This window comes from Mirounga leonina, unplaced genomic scaffold, assembly GCF_011800145.1.
Source record: "Mirounga leonina isolate KUSES-001 unplaced genomic scaffold, KU_Mleo_1.0 Mir_101799, whole genome shotgun sequence".
NCBI classification, from domain to species: Eukaryota; Metazoa; Chordata; class Mammalia; order Carnivora; family Phocidae; genus Mirounga; species Mirounga leonina.
In genome coordinates, this window is record NW_023270210.1 from 4,591,958 (window position 1) to 4,618,253 (window position 26,296).

The window sequence follows — 26,296 nt, forward strand, 5'->3', positions numbered from 1 at the left end:
AGTCCCCAGGACAAGAGCAATTGACGCGGGGTTTGGAAGCCCAGATCCTGGTTCTGCGAGGCCCCTGGCTCCTCACGTGGTCTAGGTGAGTTTCTCTCGTTTACTGTAATCCTTCAAGGTGGTGGGTGGGTAAAATCCTCTACTTTGTGGCTAGGGAGCTTAGACTCACTGGAGGTGCGAGGGTCTGGTAGCCAGGGGAAGGCCCGGTGCTGTTGGTTCTTTTAGGCCTTTGTCCTGCAGCCAAGTCACTGAAGCTTTTGACAAGAAGGTCTTGGAAATAGAAGCTTGGGCACTTGGAAGACCTAGATTGAAATCTTGTTTCTGCCAGTTACTGGGTGATCTTGGGCAATTTCCTATTCCACACAGTGTCCCCTGATTTCGAGGAGAGCAGTTCTCAAGCTTTTTGGTCTCAAGGTCCCTTTACACTCCAACAAGGACTTCACAGGAACTTTGGTTATGAAGGCTCTCTCTCTGTATTGATATTTACAGCTTTAGGAATTGAGATTGAGAAAACTTTAAAATATTTATTAATTCATTCACAAAATAACAATAATGTACCCATTGCATATTAACATAAATAACTATATTTTCCAAAACAAAAATGACCACCGAGGTGGACATCGATTTACATTTTTGTGAATCTCTTTAATGTCATGCTTAAATGAAGACAGCCGCGGGGCGCCTGGGTGGCTCAGTGGGGTTAAGCGTCTGCCTTTGGCTCCGGTCATGATCCCGGGCTCCCTGCTCAGGGGGGAATCTGCTTCCCCCTCTCCCCCGCCCCTCCCCCTCTCCATCTCTGTCTCCCTCTCTCGCTCACTCTCTTTCTCTCTCAAATAAATAATTAAATCTGTTTTTAAGAAACTAGAAGACCCCTGCCCCCCTGTACCTGCCTGTGGGTCCAGGCTGCTGTGATGTCACCTGTAAAACAGTCACTGTGCAGTTGTGAGAGAAGGCAAGTGGAAAAGGAAGATGTCCCCCCTTCCCCCGACCAGCTCAGGTCCTGGACCACGTGTCCTGGCCCCCCCAAGGTGTCTGCACATTGATGCTTAAGCTTGCTTTGGGAGGGGGCCACTTTCTCACCCCCAGATCCTGAGGGAACTGAGTCATTTTATTTCCAGAATCCTTACCTGCATTGGGGTCAGGCCACGGCCATGGCTGTGCCCACCTACCGACTCAGGGTCTGTAACTGGTGCCGAACGGCTTTAGGTAGTTCAAAGAGAAACAAAGCAAAAGCCAATAGAAACAAGCGAACAGGTGTGCAAAACGGTATATTCCATTTCCTGTTAGAGAGCCGGAATGAACCGTTCACACAGCAAGGTGACTGGGCACGGCATGCGGAGCGGGCTTTCGGAACAGGGGGCTGCTCTGCAGTGGAAAAGGGTTATGTCGTGGAATTATGTTCAGAAGGACAAGAGGAGAATAAGCCGATAATGCTTCAGCCAACACTGCTGGGCGGTCTCCTGAGCTCCGAGAGACGGGTGGAGGACCTCGAGTACTGGCCGACAATCCCAAGACTTGAGCTTGGCCAGGGGGGATTCTGCTGCCAGTTCTGTGTGTGTGTGTGTGTGTGTGTGAGAGAGAGAGAGAGAGAGAGAGACTTCGACAAGTTACTTCTCTCTGGCTCCAGCCCCCCATCTATAAAATGGAAAGAGTGTCACCACCCTGTCCCTTCTCAGGGCTTTAGGGCACCCCAGCCACGAGGATGGCTGCAGAAGACCCTGGGAATCCGTGGTATGCCCCGAAGAGGTCAGAGCCCTTCAGGAAGAGGCCGCAGACCCGAACGGGGCAGGGCAGTGCCCACATGGAAGCCGCCGGCCTCACTGTCTTGGGGAATAATAACAAAATTCCCCCCACCAATCCTCCTCCTCCCTGCCCACTCCCCAAACATCCCATGCCCATGCTGGCACATTGAGGCGGTGGGAAGGCCGAGTTCAGAAAGGGTCTTTCTGTTCTCGGCTTCTCACAGGCTTAGCTGAAGCACCCCCCCTCGCCCCCCGCCACCACCAAGGTGGTAGCTGATGTGACTTCCCTGGGTTTGGGTCGAGAGACAACCGTTTCCCTTGAAAAGCTTGCTGGTAATCTCCATGGTCTCTGCTAAGCTCTGGGAGCCAACTGTGGCCACATACCCAGGGGTTTTCTAACCAATCTCTCTATTCAGAGCCTTTGTTGTCCCTCGCCTACCTCCTATCAGCTGCGGGACAAACTGTGACCTGCCCCCAGGTAGGCTGGCCAGGAGCGGCTGACCGGTAGGGCCCGATCCACCAAAGTGACTGTGGATGGCGACCGGCAGAGGACCAGGATGGCACCCATGCCAAAGGGCACTTGTTCCAGAGGCAGCAAAGGGGTGAGAAGATCAGACTGCTTTAATCGCTACTCAGAGAACAAACAGGGCTTTACACTCATGATCCTATTTATATACACGTGGGTCTCACTGGAACCACCACACGGCAGAATGGGAAGGGAAAGTTTGGACAACTGAGACGATCCTTTGCCAGGGCCTGGGATCAAAGCCGGAATGGCTGCCACCCACCCAAGGACCTTTCACTCTCCACTGTCGCTCATTGGGACAGGGTGGGAGGAGCCAGTCGGCTTAGAGCCCAGTTCAACCTGGAGGGCAGTCATCACGACATACCTGGGGAAGGCTGTGGGTGGCCGCACTGAGGGGTCCGCAGCTTCGCAGGAAGGGAGAAGAACCAGCCTCAGCGCTTATGCTGGTCTCCACTGAACGGTTTATAAAGGGCCAGGACGTCCACTGTCTTCCTGGAACCAAGAGGTCAGCAAACAAGTAAGGTTCAGAGAGGTGAGGAGACTTCATTGCCCAGAGACCCATACCTGGTGTGGTAGGCTAAGTACTGGCCTCCAGAAAGTTCTGTGTCCCGATCTCCGGAACCTGTGAATGGTATACAGCCAAGGGGACACTGCAGACGTGACTACGGATCTCGAGAAGGAGAGCTCATCCTGGACTATCTGGGTGGGCCTTAAATGCCATCACAAGCGTCCCGGTAAGAGGGAGGCTGAGGCGGTTTGACAGGGACAGAAGAGGGAAAGACCCCGTGACGCGGAAAGCAGAGACTGCAGGGCCGCACTAGGAAGGTGGAGGCAGGGCCCTGAAGGCAGGAGTGCAGGTGGCTGTCCCAAGCTGGAAAGGGCGAGGGAACGCGTTCTCTCCTCACAGCATCCAGAGGCAAGCAGCCCAGCTGACACCTGGACTTTAGCCAAGTGGGACCAACTGTGGGCTTCCACCCTCCAGAACTATAGGAGAGTAAATGTAAATGGTGAAGGACGGGAGGACTTCCGGGGGAGACGCTGGTGGTTCAGGAGCTGGAAGCTGCTGGAAGCCACCAGCTAAAAGTCCCTTGCTTGAGGCACATCATATGATTTACCCAGTCGCTTCAAGGAAGGGGCTAGAAGCATGGAGGTCGTGGCCTGTCCTTGGCCCGAGGGGCTGGGAGAGTCAGTCCATTGCTGACTGAGACTGGACCGGTGACTTCTGGATTCCGCACCTCCTTCTTCACTGAATCCGGGTGTCCCTGCCAACCCAAGGCGGCTTCTGTCTGGCTCCAGGCCCCTGTGGCCCTGAGGTGAGCGCAGTCCACGAGGGCAGTTGGGGGCAGCGTTCACGCTCTGGTGGCTGTGGAAACCAGCCGTTCCCCTTGGAGAGAGGAGAGCTTTGGCAACTTTTGGAGGCTCTTCCTTCCCTTGTGGCCCAACAGCAGTAGGCTGCTCGGGAAGGAGTGAGCCCCACATTCTTCCTCCCTGAGGTCCCTCCCAGGGGCCACAGTAGGTGGTGCGGGAAAGTGTCATGGTTGACAGCTGGGTGGCACTTGGCGACGTGAAAATTAAAATCACCAGGAACTGTCGCCATTCCTTCTCTTCTCTCCCCTCCCTGCCTCCCCTCCTCTGAGCTTCTCTCTCTGTTCTTGTTCTTCCTCCATTGCCTTTTTTCCTGGTTCATTTTATAGCCCTCAGATTCCTAGCTCTGACAACTCTCGGTTGACGCTTGGATTTCAGAACTTTTAAGAACTACTTTGAATCCTTAAGGTGTCTACAAACTGCTCAATTTGAGCAATGGTTGGGGGGGTGGGGCGGGGACAAAGAAGAGACTGCTCCCGCCGCCCGGCGCCCCACAGTAACCCCAGCATCTTTACTCTGTGAGTTCCAGAACCTGGGCAAGTTTGAAAAATTCTTTTTTTTTAAGAGAGAAAGCAAGTGAGCAAGCAGGGGGCGGGTGAAGAAGGGTAGAGGGAAAGGGAGAGAAAGAGTCCTAAGCAGCCTCCATGCCCAGTGCGGAGCCCCTGACACAGGGCTCGATCCCACGACCCTGCGATCATGATCTGAGCCCAAATCAAGAGTTGGAGGCTTAACCAACTGAGCCACGCAGGCTCCCCGAAAAATTAATTTTTATTCCAAAACTCTATTTCTAGTGGGCACTTCCAAGTCTTTTTCTTAAGCTCCTACTGTTTTCCAATCTCCAGTCGAGTCAAGTTCTGTGAAACTCAAGCTTTGCCTGTTGGGGATCTACTTTTCTCTAGATTTTACCATGCAGGGGAAAGAGCTTGCTTTCTCCATGCAGCAGTGACTGGAACGGAAAAGTGCATCCACTGAGCAGGTTTCAGAGCCTCTGAGTGTTTAGATGGTGTGCAGGTGGCTTTTAAGATGCCCTTTTTAGAGGAACGCGGGCCACCACCTACCTCCGTGTCTCCAGCATCTGTAAGCATTACAATTTCTAAAGTACTTTCACAAATCCATTTCATTCCCCGCCCCCCCCCTTATTCTAGACATTACCCAGGGCAATGTCCCTCTCCCACTTCATAGGTCCAGGGCATCCCCGGGGCCACCCAGCCGGCTCAAGAGTGGAGTTCCTGAAATGGTGAAGCTGCAAGTGCCCTTGTTCCATAAATGTGGACACTAAGTCTCTGAAGAGGAACAGGCCCTGCCACTTGCAGGTGGCCCCGCAGGACAGAAATTCAGGTGTCACCGGCCCTCCTCCTCCTCCCCCCCACCCCCCTCCCTGCCTGGGCCCGGACACTTGGCCTCTATGATGTTCACCTCCAAAGCCGAGTGCCAGCCCGGGGAGGAGCCACATGGTCTGTCTTTGAGAAAGTGCCAGGGCGCGGCAAAGAAGGGGTGTGTGCGTGCCAGCGAGTACGGGGACTGCCGGCTTCTGTGGGAGGGCACATCTTGGGGTCGGGAAGCTGGTCGCAAGTCAGTACGGATGCGCTGGATTCACACCGGGAAGCGGGCTGCGGCGGAGCTGTGGGCCGAAACCGTGCTCAGTAAGTGGAATCTTCAACCCCCCTGGGGCTCCATCTATCGCTGCCTCTGGAGAACTCCTTTTATGAAGCAAAGGGTCTCCTTGTAATGCAAATCACCGCCCCCTAATTGGTCTGCTTTGTAACTTCTGTGCCTTCAATTGCTTAAGGGGACCGGGTCCCTTTATCGCTAATAGTACATTTTAATTTTGTTTCACACAAAGCTAGGAAGCTGCCAACTTCAACTCGGACTTCAAGGCTGCTGCCTCCGGACCCGGAGAAGACCCACTTGCGCCCCTGGGGCAGGCCCGGTCCCCGCCTGCCGCCTCCCCTCCCCTGCCCAGTGCAGGTTTGTGCCGAGCACTTAATCGGGAAGCGGGGAGTGCACTCCGTACCACCTGGAGCCATCTCCGAGAGAGTGCCCGCATCCTCCGAGGCCTGCGAGGAATACCAATTGCATGGTTACCGGGCCCCCTCAGGAGCCCACAAGAGGAAATTAAAAGGCATGCACACGCCTGGAATAAAGGGCCCTCTTCTTGCAGCTAATCACCGGAATTGGTCACTGAGTTGTCCCCTCCCCCCTCTGGTGAAAGACATGGTCTTTCTCATGTTCTGTTCCATCACTTCGTTCTCAGAAATGCGTGCGGGGGGCTGAGCTTCGCACGGGCTCCCCCTCCCAGTGCCCTCCATCCCCAGCCCTGCCCTCCCTTTCTCCCCAGCCCCCCCCACCCCCCACCCCCGCTTCTCCCATCAGGAGGGGCGGCAGTCAGTCCATCCCACGCAGGAGACAGATCAGTCCTGGCCCCAAGGCCACACAGGTGGGAGGAAGGGCCCGGCATTTCAATGAATGCCTCCTGCCAGGCCCTGTGCAGGTTGCAAAAGGCCTCCACTTCCCTCTCTGTGTGCGCTTCACACCCCATCAGGCGCACCGCGGCCACTTTCCCTCAATGAAGTGGCCCGAAGTGACAGACGCCGTCGTCAGGGGCTTTCGTTCCAGGGCCAGGCCGGGGACCCTCTGTGCTCCAGGGCTTGCTACCTCCTGCTGGTGTGTGGCTCGGGCACACTGGACAATGGGAGAGTCCCCAAGAGGAGTCTGGGCAGCCCCAAAGGGCAGGAGCGGGAGCCCAAGTCGCCAGGGGCTGCCAGGAGGGGCCGCCCTCTCGACACCTGCTGAAAACAAGCCGGAGGGAGGCCTCAGGGAAGAGTCTCCCTTTCCCCTGCCAGGCAAGCGATTAGGGTTGGGTCACCTGAACTCCAGGGCCAGTTTCCCCAGGAATTCTGCAGAGTAGTACAAGCTGTGGTCTTGCCTCCTGTCGTGGCTGTGGGCACTTCGCTCTGGTGTCCTGTGGGGGGCCTGGCCTGTGATCTTGGGGTTGACGGGGGATCCTAACATTCATACTATCGCGTGTTGAACTGTGGCCCCCCAAAAGATATGCCTGCCTGGACCCTGTGAATGTGACCTTATTTGCAAAAGGGTCTTTGTAGATGCAGTGAAGTGAAGGATCCCCAGATGAGATATTCTAAATTATCCAGGTAGACCCTAAACCCAATGACAGGTGTTATACGAGAGGGAAGAAGGTGATGAAAAGCTGGAGGCACAGACTAGGGGATGCAGCCACAAGCCAAGGAACTTCAGGGGCCACCAGAAACAAAGAGGCGATGAGAGATTCTCCCCTGGGGACTTCAGACAGAGCAGGGCCCTGTGGACACCTCAATTTCTACTCTGGCCTCCAGAGCTGGAAGAGCATCCATCCATCCAGCCATCCATTTCTGCATAAATCATACATTTCTGTTGTTTTAAGCCACTAAGTTTTTTGCCATTTGTGATGGCAGCCACGGGAAGCCAGTGTCCATACCACAGACAGGGGGAAGGAAGGAGGAGGAGGGAGAAGGAGGAGTGGAGAAGAAACCTCCACCAGTCCCAAAGCTAACACTTCCGAGCATTTGCCAAGGGCCGAGCAGGCCCTTCCCCTCGGCCCCAGTGTGCAGGGACAGGGGAGCTTGGCTGGGAGCCCAGGCAGCGGGACCACGCGCCTGCCTTAGCCTTGGCAGCCCAGCACACTAGCTGGGCTGCCAATGGGTTCAGGCAAGAGAAGACCAATTTCTGACCCAGAGGAGATGCCACGCGGCCAGCCAAACCCAGCACCTCCAAGCCTCCCCGGCTCCCCCCCAAACACTGCCGAGCTGGCCCCCAGGAAAGCAGGAGCCCCAGGACACTCTCAGCGCACTGGTGGATCCTTTCCCTGTCTCCCCTTCGCACCAAGTGTTCCTCCTGTTGTGACTCCCATGGGACGGAAACGCGCGGCTAGGACGCCAGAGCGGCACCCCGTGGCTTGTTCTTGCTCAGGCCGTGGGCATGGCGGAGGGTGGAAGTGTCGCCAGTGACTGATGGATGAGGCCTCGGGCGCTTGGCAGGCGGGCTGCCCGGGAGAATTTTTCAGAGTCCGTGCTCTCCCCTGCGTTAATGCCACTCGCCCCGGACACCTTCGATGCAGTTCTGCGGCTGCTTTATTTCCTCTTGAAAAACTATTATCAAATTATTTACATCTTAGCCATCACACCATCTTAAAATCGAAGACACACAGTATTTCGGTGATTCAGAAACTTGACTTTGGCTTTCTGGGCTGCTCAGGATGGGCTCTGTGGTGTTCGTGTCTGTTCTGTCCATTAGGAACAGCTGATTATCTAAGCCTGCGATAGCCAAATACACCCACAGCTAGGCTTAAAAAAAAAAAAAATCTTTCTTATTGAAATCCTTGCAGGAAAAATGACTTTTTACTGCAACTGCAGAATACTTTTTTTTTTTTTTTTAAGATTTTATTTATTTATTTGATAGAGAGAGACACAGCGAGAGAGGGAACACAGCAGGGGGAGCGGGAGAGGGAGAAGCAGGCTTCCCACGGAGCAGGGAGCCCGATGTGGGGCTCGATGTGGGGCCCGATGCGGGGCTCGATGTGGGGCTCGATGTGGGGCTCGATGCGGGGCTCGATCCCAGGACCCTGGGATTATGACCTGAGACGAAGGCAGATGCTTAACGACTGAGCCACCCAGGTGCCCCGCAACTGCAGAATTCTTTAGCTCCCAGCTCTTCGCTGAGTTTTTATAACGTCATGCTTGAGAGTGGGAAATTGGTAGTGGCTCTTCACTCACATCAGCCCAGCACGGGGCCCCAACATTATAGCCCTGGTCTCCTTCCATCATTATTATTTGCATGTCTAGCGCCTCACAAGACCAAGCTGTGAGCTCCCGAGGAGGGCAGAATTTCTGTCCTTCTCACCGCTGCACCCTCGATCCCTAGCACATAGTATGCCTGGCATCCCTAAAGATTTTTTTAGTGAGTGAGTGAATGAACGAGTTCATTGGGACCTGAGGCTCAGAGCAGGTCACAAGCAAGTAGAAGACAGAGCTGGGATGTGACCCTAGGACTGATGTCAGAGTTCATGCTCTGTCCCCTCCCTACACCATAGTGATGGCGGGATGGAGTCCTTGGGCTGATGCTCCCATGGGAGCAGGTGGGTAGAGGCTGGGGGCCAAGAAGAAGCTGGGGACAAAACCAGCCAGTCCCTGAGTAGGCAGGACTCGAGGGGGTGGCTGAGGATGGCTACCCGGGGCTGTGTATCCTGAGAAGGAGGGCTTGTCAGGGAGGTTCTGGGCACAGACTCCAGGGGTGCTGTTGAGTTGGGTTTGGGTATGATGTCTAGCTATGGCCTGGGGGGCGGGGCTTACATTCCAGCAGCCGGAGGAGCTGAGAGGAAGAGGTCTGGCTTTGGCTGAAACAAGGAGGAAGCAGGAAGTGGGCTTGGGGGACATCTGCACAGCCTCGGGCAGTCTGAGCAAGATCTGCACTCATCTCAGGTGTCAACAGAATGAACCCCAAATCCTTGTGCCAAGGCAAGAGGGGGTGCCTGAGAGATTCCAGACTGGGGCACCCTGCAGAAAAGGGGCAGCAGGCAAGGCCAGGGCAGGAGTCAGGAACTTTGGAAGCCACGTGCTATGCTGGATGACTCTGGACCCCTTTTATCTCAGCTGGTTTTCCTACCTTTCCCCCGCTCTAGGAATTGGTTAACTTCCTTGCCAACTAAGCAATGGACGAAGCAGTAAGATGCACACATCCCCTTCAATTCCTTTCTGCAAAAGTCCATTGCGTATCTTATCATGTGCGAAGTGTCGGGGACTGGAAGGCAAGTTCAACTCCATCCCCCGGGGGAGAGAATCCTAGTTAGGAGAATTGGCCACCCTGATATGGACCCGTGGACCCACGGGAAGGGACTAGGGCAGAGGGAGTCATTCTCAGCTCTGCAGGGCTAGGAAGGCTTCTAGGAAGTGGTGGGGTTTGAACTGAGCCTGGAAAGGTGGAAAGAAGGTGAGCAGGTGTGGAAAACATCCTAGGTGAGGAAGAAGCGAGCAGAGGCCCAGGGACAGAGGACACCAGGGTAAGCTGGGGAGAAAAGGGACTGATATGGGGTATGGATGTCCGTGAGGATGGGTGGGGGAGTGGGGAGTGGCTGGAGAGGTAGGCTGGGGCCACCTGATGCTGAGAGCCAGACTGAGTGGCTCAGATAGCATCTCGCAGGTACTAGGGAGCTATCACAGGCTTGTGAGTAAGGGCAGGAACCAAGCAGGACTTTGGGAATACACCTCTGGTGGCTGAATGGAAGAATATACATTATCTCTCATGGGACTCTTCTTTTCTTTTCTTCTCTTCTCTTTTCTTTCTCTTTTGCTTTTCTTCCTCTTTTGCTTTTATTTATTTACTTACTTGGCCAGGGAGGATTTGTGGTTGTGACCTGATTTGGGAAAAGGTCTTTGCAGAGGAAATCAAGTTAAGGATTTCAAGATGAGCTCATCCTGGATTATCTGGGGGTGGGGGGTCTAAATCTAATGACAAGTGTCCTAAGAAGAGGAGCAATGCAGAGGAGAACAAGGAGGCCATGTGAAGACGGGGGGCAGAGACTGGAGGGACGCGGCCACGAGCCAAGGCACCACCAGAAGCTGGAGGACGTGCGGAAGGATTCTCTCCTAGAGCCTTCAGAGAAAGCACAAACCTGCTGACACCCGGGTTTCAGCCCCGTGGTAGTTTCTCGAAGACCATGCGCAGTTCCCATCTGCCTCCCCTAGTAGACTGTGCACTCACAGAAGGCAGGGGCCATGTCTTTCTTGTCGTTTCGGGCCCAGCACGGAACACAGGCCTGGCCCGCACTGGGCCCTCGGGGAACGTAGGCCGAGTGGAGGACCGGGGGCCACTGAGGCCGGGAGCCCGCGGAGCCCTGTGCACACCAAGCGCGGTCTGCCATATTTACGTGGCTGTTCGCCCTTTTCTGTTCCTGATCGACAGATAATAAAAGTATCGCTAGCTGTTATGTGGAGTCTGCAAAACGTTTTAATATTGGAGTAGAGAGAGGAATGGCATACAAGGAAATGAGGCCCGGCCCTGTGATGCTTCCCTCCACCAGGCCTTTTCCTAGGCCGAACTGGAGGAGTCCCAGGCCGCGGCCTTCAGGTGCAGCACAGCTCCTCACCAGCCTGGCTCCTGACCAGCCACTCGCAGCCCAATGCAGAGCACGGGGCGGGCAGCGGAGAACCTAGCAGCCCCGCCAGCTAGGAAACGTCCACGGGGTCTCCAGTCCCATCTGGCCACTTCCTCACCCCGTTTTAGAATCTGCTGGCTGCGAAGAGCCTAGTCACATAAAGCTGATCCCGGGAGCTTCCCCCACGGCGCGGGGGAGGCAGCTTTGCACTCTGCTCCTCGTCCACTGCTCCTTGCAGGTACTGGTTCCAGCAGGGATTCCGAAGACAGGCTTTTGAGGGCTGCTCCGTGCTGCAGGGTCCCTGGGGCCAGCGTGCTGGCTAAAGAGAAATGGTTTAGACAACTTGCTTTAAATAATCTGGCAAATGAATCTCCTTTCTTTATTCATTAGGGATATTTGCACCTAAATAGCCTCTTTGTTTCCTGTGATTTGGGTCCCCAGCCAAAGCGGGCAGGCGCGGGGACCGACAGGGCCAGGGCTCAGGAGGGAGGGGAGATGCTTCTGCAAAGCCCAGAGATGGGCCAGGACCGAGAGCCTCCCTCTGCCTCTAGCGCCCTCTCTTACCTCCAAGGCGCCTCCAAGAACTTCAAGCTCTAGGCGGAGGTCCCAGAGGAGTTTCCTCCTGCCAAGGAGGCCCAAAGCCAAGGATCTGGAGTCGGGTAGCTCTCGGATCACCTCCTGGCTTCTCGACAGGCCGCAGAGGGGCTGCAGACAAGCCTGTCCTGGCTCAGCAGTCGGCTGTTTGCCGAGGCCGGGATGCTCCGAAGAAAGGCAGCTTGCGAGGCTGCGGGCAGGGGGCTCTTCCCCGGGGGAAGGCGGCTGGGGGCCGGCGGGCGCTCGTTCGTTGCACCTGTGGTTTGTGGCTTGTGGCCTGTGACCCACCCGCCTGGCCCCTGGGCCCTCACCCAACTGTGCAGAGGCCCTCAGACAAACACTTTGGCAAATGAGGGCTGAAAGAAGAAAGGCGCTCCTCCTGGGTGCTGTGTTAATGGAACTTCCGTGGAACCTCACGTCCCTGGGGACGGCAAAACTCCTTGAACATACCTCTGATTGGAATGTTCTTCATTTTCTTGTTTCAGTCTCTCTCACCACGGATTTGCTGGTGTATCTGATGAGACCAAAAAAAAAAAAAAAGAAAAAAACCAGGAGAAAAAGTTTCTCTACAGATCAGCTACATTTTCATTCAGTTTGTTTTATGAGCATGAAAGGTTGAAACATAAAGTATCCAGATTACCTGTATTAATGAGATGTTTTATATTGAAAAAACACACAAGAAAATAAGTTGTAATGTAAAACTCAGCAGGCTTTGATTTTCTGCCACCAAGCTATTCAAAAAAATAATAATTAAGACGCAAACAGTAAACTGATTCTATGCATAAATTAGAGCTGTCAAAGGCAAATGTTTGCTTTTTAGATTATGATGTATGTAGATTTAGCTGTAAACTATGGGCTCCACACGTTAATTGAGCTAAACCTGAGCTCTCCTCAGGCGCGGTGGCTGGGCCAGGGCAGAGGCGCCCTGGTGTGGGGGCGGGGTGCAGCCCAGGCAGGGGCTGCGGTGGGGGGGGGGGGCGGTGGAGAGGGCTTCCTCCCCTGCAGTGCCATCGAAGGCCAAGACCGAGCCAGCAGACGCCTGGTGCCAGGACCCCACAGCAAACCACCCCCTCCCCGCCAGGAACTGAAATGCACATTGCTGGGTGCCATCAGCGAGGCAAAGAGACCTCGTGGGAGGGGGTGCGGACTTCAGTTGCTTTTCTCCTGTTAAGCTCTGAGATGCCCACAAGCTAGTCTTGCTCGAGGAAGAACTCAGTTATGTCTACACACATGTCCTTAAACTGTCTCCCGTTAGTCTGCACAGACGGCAGCCAGTGCTCCCCAAACAACAAGCAGGCCACGGCAGATTGTGAAAATGCTTATGGATAAGCATCCCAAAACATTGCCATTATAACAGACCAAACACTGGGGCATCTGAGACCCAAACAGCTCTCCGTGGAAAAGTCTTAATATTAGGAATTTTCTTAGGGTCAGACATGTGACAAGGGCCCCGAGCCTGGGCTGTGCTGGAGGCAGGATTCCAGTGTCCACGGGGCCAACCCCCGCCGCCCACTCCCACCCTGACCCCTCGGTGGCCTCACTCCCACCTGTCAGCCCTCTGGGGAGGCAGTGGTAGGATCAGGGTGGATTCAGCTGGAACGGCCCTCCCTCAAAGAGAGGCTCTTCTAGCCCCGCTTTCCACACCGACCGCACGGGGCTCTTGGCCCCACAGCTGCCCAGAAGCAGCTGCGGTGCGGTGCTGGCCACAGACGCTGGCAGGGATGGGGCAAGGGGACAGGGGCCTTCTAGGCCTGTGAGTGCCACCTTCTTGCACAGAAGGAAGGAACCCTGGCCCTGGCTCTGGCCCAGCCTAGCCACTTGACTCTCTGAGGGGCCTCTAGCACTTTCTGCAAGGGGGGGCGGGGGGTGTTGGAGTCTTCGTTTTCCCAGGTGTGAAACCTTTACATGATTGCCCGGACATTTTTTACGGGCTTATTCTGTCCTTGGCTTATATTGATTGTCACGACGCACAGCCCCTGCAAGCTGAGGGGCTGGGGGCGTGGTGACACCCACCACCCCCGGCAGCTACTCTCAGGGCATCCCACTCAGGGCCCCACTGCCCACAGCCTCCCACCCTGGCAGTCTCGGCGAGGTCTGTAACTACTGATTATTTCTTACTTTCAAGGCTGGAAATACACCAACTCTCTTTATCCACAGATTCATGGCTGTCCCTGGAGGGTTAAAATATAAATAGCAGTTTCCAAGCGTACTAATAAATACATGAAGCTAAGCAAACAATTTCTCAGCTGGCCTCCCAGCCCCTCAGTGGACCCTCTGCCTGCGTTGTTAATGTGCCCACCAGTTTCTCTGGGCACGCTCCCCTCTTGCTGAGGCCAGAGAGAGCCTGGTGAAATGGGCTAAAAATAAAATGAACAAGAGGCAGCAAACAAGTAAAGGACACTGCCCAGGGACCAACCCTGAGCCCCAGGAGCCCACACTGGGGAGGCTAGAGGGGCCTTGGACTGGCATTGCCCTGCGCCGGGGGAGGATGAGCTGCGGATGATACTCTTTATCAGCCCCACAGTGGGAGGGAGCACCCTGTCCCTGGAGTGGTGACGGGACTGGAGGGGTGGAGAGAGAGGGGCCCAAGGCTGGCGTGGCCTCCCATCCCTGTGCATCACTCAGGCAGCCAGAGCGGACCCAGGGTGGCTCAGGGGGCCCTGACACGCCTGGAGGCCGGAGCCCTGAGCCGGCCAGGCCCTGAGAGCCTGTGGGAGGGACAGGCAGGGCCCTCCGGGGCAGCCAGGTCTCCGGCCCACGCTGCGGGACAGGTGGGAAGACCAGGCCCCCAGGGGGACAGGCAAGTCAGGGCCAGCCCGGGGTCCCTGTGTCCTTGGCCAGGGCTCTCGCAGAGACTCCCCAGGGGCCTGTGGTCTCCAGAGGACCCGGAAGCCCCATCCAAGACCACCAGGAGCAACCGGTCCGAGGCCTGGGCCGCTGGGGGAGATTTTCTCGTTGAGGACTCAGTTGGCCTGGTCTGCTGACCCCGGTCACCTGCTGAAGGGGGCATCTGTCGAGCACACGGCCCCTGGGAACACGAGTTGGCCCTGGTGCCGGCCGATGGGGCTTTGCCAATGGGCGCCCATGGCTTTCCCTCCTTCCCTCTTTCCCTGCCCCCCTTCCTTCCCAGCCTGTCAGAGGGATGCAGGGACAGGGCCTCAGCTCCGGGTCCCCTTCACCTCCCACGTGAATGTCTGTCTGTCTCCCGCCGCCCTCGAAGAGCAGGCTGCTCCACGCGAGCTGGAGGCCACTGGCTTCCCCAGCCCCCGCCCCCCGCCCCGGTGCTGGGCCTCTCAGCAGAGGACAGCAGGCCACATGGGTCGCTGACCCCCAGGCAGGTCCCGGCCTGGGGGAGGCACACACGGGGCTTTCGATGTACCCGGAGCTCTAGTGGCAGAACCCTGCCCGCCAGCGCAGACAGGGCCCGAGTCCCCGGTGTGGCAGGGACGCACAGAGGAGACAGCGACGGGCTGCAGCCCGGCCTCCCCCCGCCCCGCCGAGCCCTGCCCTGGTCCACCTCAGAGGGCCAACAGGGGCAGGTCCCACCGGGCAGAGGACCAGCCCTAGAGACTGAGACCTCCACAGGACGAGCCTGGGCTGCGGCACGGGGGCAGGAAGAGACCCGCCTGCCAAGGGGCCCTGGGCCCCACTCGGGGCAGCCAGCTGAGCCCCACAGGACCCCACCCCTGGGGCAACGCGGGGGCCCGAAGCCCCAGACACAGGGCTCCGGGGCTCCAGAGGGTTTGGTTAAACCGGAAACCACCTGGAGGACCTGGGGGCCAAGGTGACCGAGGAGGAGGCTGAGGGTGGGCGAGGGGCCGTCACCCCGGGGCTCCCGGGCCGGGCTCACGGGCCCTCCCTCTCCCCCCAGGGCCAGAGTTGTATGTCCAACAGTCTGCTGGACATGTCCACCTGGATATGCCTTAAACTCCTCCAACAGACCATGACCAAACCCGAACTTTAGCACCCTCCCTCACACACACACACACACACACACACACACACACAGACACATAGATACCACTGAGGAAATGCCTGAAGGGAGTTCCCTAGTCCCTGGAGCCCAGGCATGTCTTCCTAATTCCTCCCCTGGCCCCTCTCCCAGAACAACCCATGGGCTCCTCAGTCTCAGGCTCCAGGGATGGATCTTCCGCCTTTCCCCTCGGACTACACCTCTGCCTCCCCCCAAGCAATGGTGCCAACAGGTAGCAGGTGCCAAGGCTGAACCCCTCTTGGGGCTGGGCCTCCTCCCTCCCTTCCCACCTACTCACATCATATCCCCCTGTTCTGATGGGAAGCCTTTTACTTTCAACCTTAAATACTTAAATGCTTTGCTGGGCCTCCCTGGCGTTGGTGTCCAGCTCGGACCATGCAACACTCACAGTTTCGATAGGGAAATTTCGCCAAACCACGGAAATCCGCAAGCTTGTGTGAGGTGTGTACTTATTTTGTTTTTGATGACAGTTCTGGGCATTTTCCAGTATCCAGTTGTTTCACTGTTCAGAGCCCTCTTCTCTAAGCTGGTTTTTTTGTGCCAGCTGACCTTCTGTGTCAGGAATGACACACAGCGCCACCGGCCTCTCGTGGGCCCCAGCTGCACGGACCCAGAGGGGACAGCCCAGCTGAGCCTCTTGGAATCGGGGCTTCCCTCTCCGCTGCCTGCGGGATTGACTTCCATGAAAACGGAGATGTGTTTAGGACAAGAGTGGCCCCCTGGTCCGCTGGACTCCAGCTCTACCTTTCTTGTCTGGTTTCTTGGAAGCTAAATTTGGAAGGATCCTGGTCTTTGATTTCCTCTTGGCCTAGGGGACCCATCCTCTTCACAACGTATAAAGAAAAGATCAGAAACCAAACTGCAGACCGTTGCCTACAAGAGTTGCTGACATCTCGAAGCAAACAAGTCTGCCGAGGGACAATTAGGCTGATGCAGGCTCTCTGGATTTCCATTCCATTTCTTTTAACTGCCTCAGTACCAGCTGAACTGCCAGCCCTGGGAGATGAAATTGAACCCAAGGATTTCCCCAGCTATCTGGAATGAAGTTTTCACTTCTTTAATTAGAGTCCCAGAATGTCAAGGCTGCAGGGGCCCTTGGGATCAGCTGGCCCGTCCCCATCACAGGACTGACAGCCAGACTGGGAGGCCCAGCTGGGGGCCCACCCCTGCCTCCTCTCCTGCCAGGGCCCTTCCTGTTACACCTGCTGCTGCTAGTTTTTTCCTCTGTGATAGACTTTTCTTGCAGACACACTAGGTGCTCAATAGGCACTCGGTAAAGGGTATCAGGGCTCTTCTGCAGTCTCCAGGCTGCAAGTCTTGGATCCACCAAGCATTCAGCCCTCGTAGTAAGTGGATGCCAAATTTCTTTCTCTAGACCCCAACACACGCAGGAGACCATGCAGCACCTCTACCTGACTTTGAATCCTCCTGCTGGTTCGGTCCCAACCTTATTTGGCACCTACATTCTTTTTTTTAAAGATTTTATTTATTTATTTGAGACAGAGAGAATGAGAAACAGAGAGCATGAGAGGGAGGAGGGTCAGAGGGAGAAGCAGACTCCCTGCCGAGCAGGGAGCCCAATGCGGGACTCGATCCCGGGACTCCAGGATCATGACCTGAGCCGAAGGCAGTCGCTTAACCAACTGAGCCACCCAGGCGCCCCTGGCACCTACATTCTTGTGCAGGACACCTATGTTCCCTGAACAGACCAGGCAATTTCCCACCCCCCGGGCCATTGCTCTTGCTAGTCCCTCAAACCAAGAGGCTATTCAATCCTGGCTATCCACCAAGACCCTTTTCTTTTTTCAAGGCCCATCTCCGGGATTCCCTTTTCTGGGAAGCATTTCCAAAGAGAGTTCCACCACATTGCTCCCTCCTTCCCCCACAATCTACTCATTCATTCCACAGATATTTTAATGGGCACCCACCATGTGGCAGGCACTGTTCTAGGCACAGGAGCTACGGCGGTGAACAAGGCCAATGAAAGTCTCTGCTCTCACGGAGCTGGCATTCTAGTGGCGAAGAGAGGCAATAAAGGGAAGAAGTAAATGATGTAGCATTTTAGAGGTGGCATTAACTTCTCCTGCACCCCCTGGTTCTACTTATCTACATGTTGCCCTTATTTTCTTCTGCCCTGTGGTGTGGTCACTTTGTTGATTCTTTCGTCTCTCACTGGGAGTCAGCTCCTCGATGGTAGTGGCCAAGGCCTGGCATGCTCTGCAGCCCTCTGGCCAACAAGCATACGGCAAGCACTCAAGAAACACTTGCGAAATGAGCATGTAAATGAATGAGGGAGTGAGTGAATGGATGAGAGAGTGTGTGTGTGTGTGTGTGTGTGAGTAAATGAGTGAATTGGTGAGTGAGCGAACGAATAAGTGGGTGAATGGAGGAGTGAGTGCATGGATAAGTGAGTGGATGCGTGAGTGAGAGGACGAATGAATGAGTGAATGTGTGAGTGAACAGATGAGTGATTGACTGAATGAATCCATCAGTGAGTGAATGAATAGATAACTGAGTGGATGAGTGAATAAATGAGTGAATGTGTGTGTGGACGAATGGATGAGTGAGTGGACAAGTGTGAATGCCAGGGAGGGGTCTCTAGGCTCAGGACACGTGGTTTTTAGCTTTTCCAAAACAAGGCTTCTACACCTGAAAGCTAGGTGGCTTGGGCGTAGGATTTCTGAGGCCCAGGAGAAGTCAGCAGTGGTTCTCACGCCACAGGACAAAGAAGTGACTACAGAAACTCAAGATAGCAACTTTGTGGTCCGCGCCACAGTTTTGCTTCATTAGACTGGAGACTCTGGCTACCTTTCAGGGGAAGACATTTCCGGGGGCCTGGGCTTACTGATCCAGCCCCTCATGGCCAGGATGTGCTCCCATAGCACCTCTGATTTCGTGGCAAGCATCAGTAGTATACAGAATGAGAGGCCTTTACAATTTCATATAGAAAAAGAAAAAGTAAACACCAATTCCTCCCTTGACCCATTCTTTGTTAAATATGTGTTGGAATTAGCTGGTTCTTACACTGCCAAATCCCTTTTAATTATTTGCCAAAGATTTTCATATCATTATTAACCAAGTGAATCTTATCCTAAATCTTAATTTTATTTGATGTTTAAGGGATTAAGGGAATGATTTTATGACCTAAAATGTGAATGGTCTCTTTCTAAAAATCCAATCGGTGGTGTAATTGAGCTGTGAACGCTATTTTAGTTTTCTTACAACATATATAATCTGCTGTGGGATTTTATTTTCTCAAGAGACTTGATTTATCTGCTCTTTATACACATCCAGTCTCTGTAAATATGCTTTTGGCTTTTCAGTAATACTATGAGACCTGAATGCTTTGGCAGAGATCAGCAGGGGTAGGAGATGGAGAGGAACGGTGCCATGCATTTAAACAGACTAGGCTGACAGAAAAAAGAACATTTTAAGCATTTACAAAGTATTCAATATACTTTTATTTATTTTGTTTTAAATATTTTAATTTTTAATTTTTAAATTTTTTATTTAAATTCAATTGAGTTAACATATAGTGTATTATTAGTTTCAGAAGTAGAATTTAGTGATTCATCAGTTGCATGTAACACCCAGTGCTCATTCCATCAGTGCCCTCCTTAAAGCCCGTCAGCCAGTTACCCCATCCCCCTACCCACCTCCCCTCCAGCAACCCTCAGTTTGTTCCCTAGAGTTAAGAGTCTCTTATGGTTTGCCTCCCTCTCTGTAGGTAATCTTTACCCCCAACGTGGGGCTGGAGCTCACAACCCCGACCGAGATCAAGAGTCACACGCTCTACAGACTGAGCCAGCCAGGCGCCCCTCAATATTAGATATGTTTCATAGTGTTCCATGAATTAGCCTAGGGTTAACTGGGTTGTTGTTGCTGTTTTTTAAGTTAGTTTTTCCTTTAGTTTTGGTCACTATTTTTTGTTGCTGCTGTTGTTTTAATCGGGGTGACCTTTGCCATTGGGAAGACAGCTGCTTACTTATCAAATGGTGTGTTTTGGGATGTCCTTATGATCCAACTGGGTTCAGAATGCAAAGTGAATCCACTCAACACTACCCAAGGGGGCCTGAATATGACTCAAAGTCTCCCATCAACCCCCAAAGCCCAAAGCCACGGGTGACGTGTCAGTGCTTAACAGCCTGGCTCTGTGCACAGTCAGGAGCACTCGGGCTCTCGGGAACACCAACTGAACTTTCAGGACGGAATAGCAGAAAACACACTCCCCCGACTACTTTATGGGCCTCTTTCATCAAACCAGAATCATCTCTCAGTTTCTGGGCTAGAAAGCTTAGCATCATCGTTCAGTCTCCAGCCCCCTTCCCCTTCCACTGACTCGTAACAAAGGGCCATCATTTTAACTTTCTCTTCTCAATGTCTCTTGGATGCATCCCTCCCTTTCTGTTTTTCCTGCCGCCTCCTTCATCCAGGCCCCTGTGATCTCAGCCTTGGACACCCCAATTACCCCCACATTCTTTTCTCAGCCTCATGCTCCCATGCTGAGACCTGACTTGACTCTCCATTCATCCTCCTAAGAATCTCTCTCTTCTGCTCCCTGACATGCTAGGGAACCCTTTGCCCCCCATGACAACTCCAGGCTTTCCCAGTTGATTTTCTAGATCCTTACTAACGTGGCTATACCCAACCTTTAGCCTTCTAATCCCTAATGAACGCAGCCTGGGTCAGTAGCTGTTGAGAGACATCTGTATTTTGTGGTTTTGGTATAAAGCTGGACAGACTGATGGAATGGAAGAATGAGCTTGGAGACAGTCCCATGTACAGATAAAATCTGCTTTATGACAGAGGAGTGGGGAGGGAACAGTCTTCTCAATCAATTGTACAGGGACAACTGGGTATCCATAAGGATAAAAAATGAAATAGGGCCCCTACTTCACATCACACACACAAATCAAGACCAGGTGGATTGAGGACTTAAATGTGAAAGGTAAAACTACAAAGCTTCCAGAAGATCATAAAGGAGAATATCTTCATGACCTAAGGGTAGGGAAAGATTCCTTAAACATGGCATGAGAAACACAAAGCATAAGGGAAAGGGGGACAAGCTGGACTATATTAAAATCAGGGGAGAAAAGTCAAATTCATAGAAACAGAAACAGAGTGGACACAAGTGGTTGCCAGGGGCTGAGGAGTGGGGGAAATTAAGAGAAGTTGGTGAAAGGGTACAAACTTTCAGTTATAGGATGAATAAGGTCTGAGGATCTCATGTAAAGCATGGTGACTGTAGTTGATAGCACTGGATTGTATAACTGAACTTTGCTAGGGGAGTAGAAATTCAGTGTTCTCAACAACAACAAAAAAGGTAAATATGTGAGGTGATGGATGTGTTAATTAACTCAGTTGCAGGAATCCTTTTACAATGTCTACATATATCAAATCACCGCATTGTACACTTCAAATATATTACAATTTTATCTGTCAATTATACGTCAATAAAACTGGGAGGAAAAAGTATCCACATTAGACTGGGAGTTCCAGGGCAGGGGAGCCAAGTGGGACCCTGGGTGCCAGCATAGGGCATATCTCAGGGCAGAGACACTCTGGGGAGCTGTGGTTGATGAAATTAGGAGGACGCTCTCAAGAAGTGCTGCCCTTGATCTGCTTGAGAGGAGATATCTGTTGACTGCACACCACTGTGTCATCCAAAGCACAGTTGTGCTTTAAGGGGCTGCCATTCGAAGCTCAGGGTAGGGTGTATGTAACTCCCAAGACTTGGACACTACCTCTGGGGACCCTGCTGGGAAGGTAGCTTGGCGCTGGCTGGTCACAGGACAGTTACTGCCCACAACTGTGGTCACCTACCTCTTGGGGCCCCCTGTGGGCATTTTTTTTTTGCTGGCCTTCATCTTCATTGTTAGCACTGTTTACTTTTTTTTTTTTTTTTTTTTTAGCACTGTTTACTTTTTGCCACTCAATCTACTTTCTTTTTAGGGTGCTGTCTTCTAGCTTATTTTACTATTTAAAATTTTTTCCTACCTTTTAATTTTTTCTCTCTCTTTTATTTTATTTGTTTATTTTAAGCTCAATGCGGGGCTTGAACTCATGACCCCAAGATCAAGAGTCACATGCTCTACCAACTGAGCCAGCCAGGCACCCTTCTAGCTTTTTATTTTTAGCTTGTTTTGACAAAGGACGGGAAATGACAGCATGAGGGAAGCAACTTTGAGGAGAATTTCTTGTCTAGACCAGGGAGACAGGAGGCCCTTGGTGGAACCCCCATTTTGATGGCAGGGCAGCCCTTGACCACTAAGTCATTCTGCTGGTCTGTATTTATATTTCAAGCTGCCTACCTTGGACAATTGTCTGCTGGCAGCCCAAGGAAAATGTTAGATGATGCTAACACTTAATGACTACAGACATCCAACAAGGGTTTCACTAGGGGGCCCATTAATGACAACTGACCACAGTAACAAGGGGAAAGCAGTGAGTTGGGAGGCCAGGCCCAAAGGGGCTTCCTAGTGTTGCCCCTCACCTGAAACCCCTGGGAAGGTGACCCCTGATAAGGTTATAGGAATTCCTTTGGACAGAAACCAGGCCCCAGGAACACCCTTAACTGTGCAGTTAGTACCCCTTCAGGCAAGGATTCCCCCAAGAACTCCCACCTCTCCTGAGGCCATGCAGGATGCTGTCTGCAACTGGCATTCTTCAGGTAGTGGTGACAAGCATCTTGGGAGTCATCGTAAGTGTCTCTCCTCCAACACACACCATGAGTGCTCCATACAGCAGGAGCTGGCTGAGGAGAGGACCACCTCCTGCAGTCCCCAAAGGTTCCTCACTCCATATGTCTGTCCAGTTGCAACCTGGAAGGCTGATTTACTTGCCCGGCATCCCACATGACCACACATCATGACCAAAAGTAGAGAGTGGGGACTTGAACTCAGATGCCTACCTTTTGTGTGAGTGAGTGCTGCTGGCCCATGCACCCACAGATATTCTGTTCTGGAACAGACCTTGCTCTCACCTGAAATGAGATCAAGTTTAAAAGAGATGAACATGACAGCCAATGGTAATGTGGAATGGGATGCAGAGGACACAAGAGATGGGCTGTGCTAGTAAGTATTGTTTTGGTAACGTTTGTTTGTTATGGAAAGAAAGGCACCATCGTTTCTCTAAATTCCAAGGAGACACTGTTCTAAGAAGGGTTGCAATTTTGTGAACCTCCCCACTCCCCTGTTGATGATCTCTTGTGAGGCCCTGCTACCAAGGTCCCATGCCATGCGGCAAGACATTCTTCTTGTCATGACAACCTCTATCTTCTATAGCACAATATATGGAATGCTCATATTTGGCCAACTTGTGGACACCACCCAACATAGTGTGCATTATTCTGGCAGGTCTTTCCCTTTCTAAATGGAAGTTGTCAGAAGGTTATAAGAACAGCCAGGCCCATGGTTGGGGCATAAAGACCTAGAACTTTTATGTTCCCATCTGGAAAAGGATGAACAGTGTTGGGAGGGAGGCATCCCTCCTGAGAACCTGGGCTGAACCTCCACCCCAGCTGAGGGAAGGACGCTGGGAGGAAATCAGGACCACTTCCCTTTTGAGTGAGGGGTAGAGAGACATTCTTCCTGTTGGGGGCTGAGATCAGGAAAGGGGGATAAGTGGGGGGGCTAACTCACAAAGTCCAAGTCAATTACCAAGGGGCTTAGTTTAAGGATTCGGAAACAGTCCACAGAGCTCCCCAGACATGCAGGGGCAGAACATGGAGGCATTCCACAGGCCTGAGGCCTGGTGGGGTCACCAGGTGGTAGAAGAAGGGTGGAGGAGTTAGGTGACTGGGGCTGCGAATCCCAGGAGCAAACACTTTGTCCAGAGCAGCATGATTTAAAGCTCTGTTGAGAGACCTGTGGCCTCTGGGCCCAGTGCACCTTGCTTCTCAGAGCCCAGAGAATAAAATGTGCCCAAAATAGAGAGTCAAGCTTGTTCCCCCTTTTCCTGCTAGAACCCCAGTCTGCTGTGTCATGAGGAGGTGTGGGCAGTTTGGGCAGTATCAGGACCAGACCCTTGGCATGGCCTTTGGCCAGGTAGCCGTGTGGTTTCTATAAGGGGCTCCCTGGGCAGCAGATATCAACAAATGGGAATGAATTCTGGAAAGGAAGAAGGTGGTGATAAGTGGATGTTTGTGAACACTAACAAGAGCTCCTTTGGGAATTCCCAGAAATAATCAAGGGGTGTGTTAGTCAATTTGGGCTACTGTAACAAAATTTCACAGGCTGGGTGCCTTAAATAATAAACATTTCTCACAGTTCTAGAGCTGGGAAATCCAAAATCAAGGTGTTGGTGGATTTGGTTCCTGTTGAGGGCCCTTTTCCTGGTTTGCAGATAGCCGCCATCTTGCTGTGTCCTTACATGGTGGAGAGAGGGAGAGGGTTCTGGTCCCTCCCTCTTCCTATAAGGACACTAATTTCATCATAGGGCTCCACCCCCATGACCTCATCTAAACCTAATTACCTCCCAAAGGACCCACCTCCAAATATCATCACACTGGGAGGTAGTTAGATTAAACATGATTTTGAGGGACACAAACATTCAGTCCCTAACAGGGGGTGAGTCAGGACCCTCAGTGAACAGGGAGGGGCAAGAACTGGGCCTCTGGCTTATTAATATTCTTGGGACCCTGTATCTATAGGCAGGTGAGGCCCTGAAACCACGGATTACAAGATGATATGAAGTCTGTGAGGAGGGAGTGTTGGGAGTGCAAAGCTGCCTTTGCCCCCCCACATCAGGCCCTAGAACAAACACACAGCCAGTCTCAGGATGTTGAAGTTTTCTAGATTTCTAGCCCCTGCTGTTTCTTGCACTAAATGGTTAAAAACAGTGGCTTTGCTTCATGCCAATCGAGTGAAACCAGTGCTTCAGTGCCCAGAACCCCTTCCTGGTACAGCTCTTGGTCAGTGGGGACCACAAGAGAATCAAATGACTTTTGGAAAACATAAGTGAAGTAGAAGTCAGTGCTGAGGCAGCTCGCACATTGTGTCCCTGATCTGGTGGCTCCTCTTGTTGACACGGGGTGGGTCGCAGTCCTGTAGCTGCCTCAGCTCCTGCCAGCTTTCTTGGTGAGGGGCACCAGCTTCCCTTGCTGGTCACCCATGGTACCCAGGTTGGAGGTGGCCAGAGACAGATGGGGGTACCAGTGTGCCTTTGTTCTTGCCCATGCCCCATTTTCCTTCCTGACTGTTGGCCTGGGTGACCTTAAGCTAAACACTTGATGCTTAGAGCCCTCCACCAGCCCCCCACCCAGGGCAGCGGGTCCCATCCTACGATAACCCTATCATTCTATATCACCTTGGCCGTGCTGCTTCAGCTCAACCCTGATTGGCGTGGAGACACCCCACACCCCAGAAGAAAGAGAGTTTAGAAGCAAGGAAAGTGGATGGTAGGCAGGCAGAAATATACAAAAACACAGCATCCCCTAAGGAGTAAAATTACTTTGCATTTGTGACTGCAACCCAAAAGTGAATGCAGTTTTTTTGGTGACTTTTTTTTTTAAGATTTTATTTATTTATTTTTTAAGTAATCTCTACACCCAACGTGGGGCTTGAACTCACAACTCCGAGATCAAGAGTTGCACGCTCCACCAAACCAAGCCAGCCAGGCATGCCTGGTGACTTTTTTCTGTAGCTTTATTGAGGCTTAATTGACAAATAATTGTTTATATTTAAGGTGCACAACTTGATGTTTTGATACATATATACATTGTAAAATGATTACCAATACTGTTGTATACTTGAATGCACTTTAAAAAGCCCAATCCATAGTAAAAACAGCTTTTGTCCCTCTAAGACACGCTTGGGATTGTTTAGGGGATCTTGATCTTCCTTGTTAATGTCAAGTCTTGCAGTCCTAGGTGGCTATTGCCACAGTCCAGCAGCCAGTTTGGAGCACGTGGGCTCAGGTCAGGAGACAACTTGTTGATTCTAATCCTTCTCTGTTCTTCCTCATTATAAGACCTTAAACATGTCCTATCCCTAATTTTAGGTCTCAATTTCCCCATCTGCACAATGGCTTGTTTGGATACATTGATGACTTCAAACATTTTTACTTTATCTTTTTTACTTTTTATCTTTAAAAAAAACGTTTTTTAAGTAATCTTTACACCAACATGAGGCTGGAACTCATGACCCTGAGATCAAGAGTCCCATGGCCTACCAACTGAGCCAGCCAGGCGCCCCTCAAACATTTTTATAGTAAGAAATATATTTTGCATGAACACCGAAAACAAGTACACATACAAATCAGTATCAAGTGTAACAAAAGTTTCATGAATCAATACGTAGATTACAACTTGAGATGCTGCTGTACACTGAAGGTTTATGTGCCTAAAACTCGTATGTTGAAACCTAACTCCCAAGGTGATGGTATCAAGAGGTGAGGCCTTTGGGAGGTGATGAGGTCGTGAGGGTGGAGCCCTCATGAATGGAATGGTGTCCTTATAAAAGAGACCCCAGAGAGCTCCCTTGCCTCTTCCATCATGAGAAGACACAGCGAAAGGATGGCTGTCTATGAATCAGGAAGTAGACTCTCACCAGACACCAAGTCTGTTGGTGCCTTGATCTTGGACTTCCCAGCTTCCAGAACTGGGAGGAGGAAGTGTTTGCTGTTTAAGTCCCTCAGTCTATGGTATTCTGTTATAGCAGCCCAAACAGACCAAGAAATTGGTACTGAGAATTGGGGTGCTGCTCTAACAAAGCTCTAAACATGTGGGAGCAGCTCTGGAACAGTAGAGACTGGAGCCTCCATTGCTGTGCGTGGGCCTTTAAAGAGAGCTCAGGAAGGAAAGAGAGGTGCTAGAGAGAATGCCTCAGTCTTCTGGATGGAAAAGGTCACTCTGATGAGATCTCACATGGAAATGAGGACATGTTATTGGCAATTGGAGGGGAGGCGATCCTTGTTATATAGTGGCAAAG

The 26,296-nt window shown here is 52.5% G+C and overlaps 1 long non-coding RNA gene across 1 annotated transcript in view; it reads right to left on the minus strand.

Moving 5' to 3' along the window:
* Nucleotides 1-10,652: 10,652 nt before the first annotated feature.
* LOC118015239 overlaps nucleotides 10,653-26,296 on the minus strand; it is a 69,498-nt gene continuing 53,854 nt past the window's right edge. The window contains exons 3-4 of the long non-coding RNA XR_004680593.1: nucleotides 11,345-11,888; nucleotides 10,653-11,099 (exon numbers count right to left, since the gene is read on the minus strand). This is a non-coding gene — a long non-coding RNA (uncharacterized LOC118015239). The remainder of the gene's footprint in view (nucleotides 11,100-11,344; nucleotides 11,889-26,296) is intronic.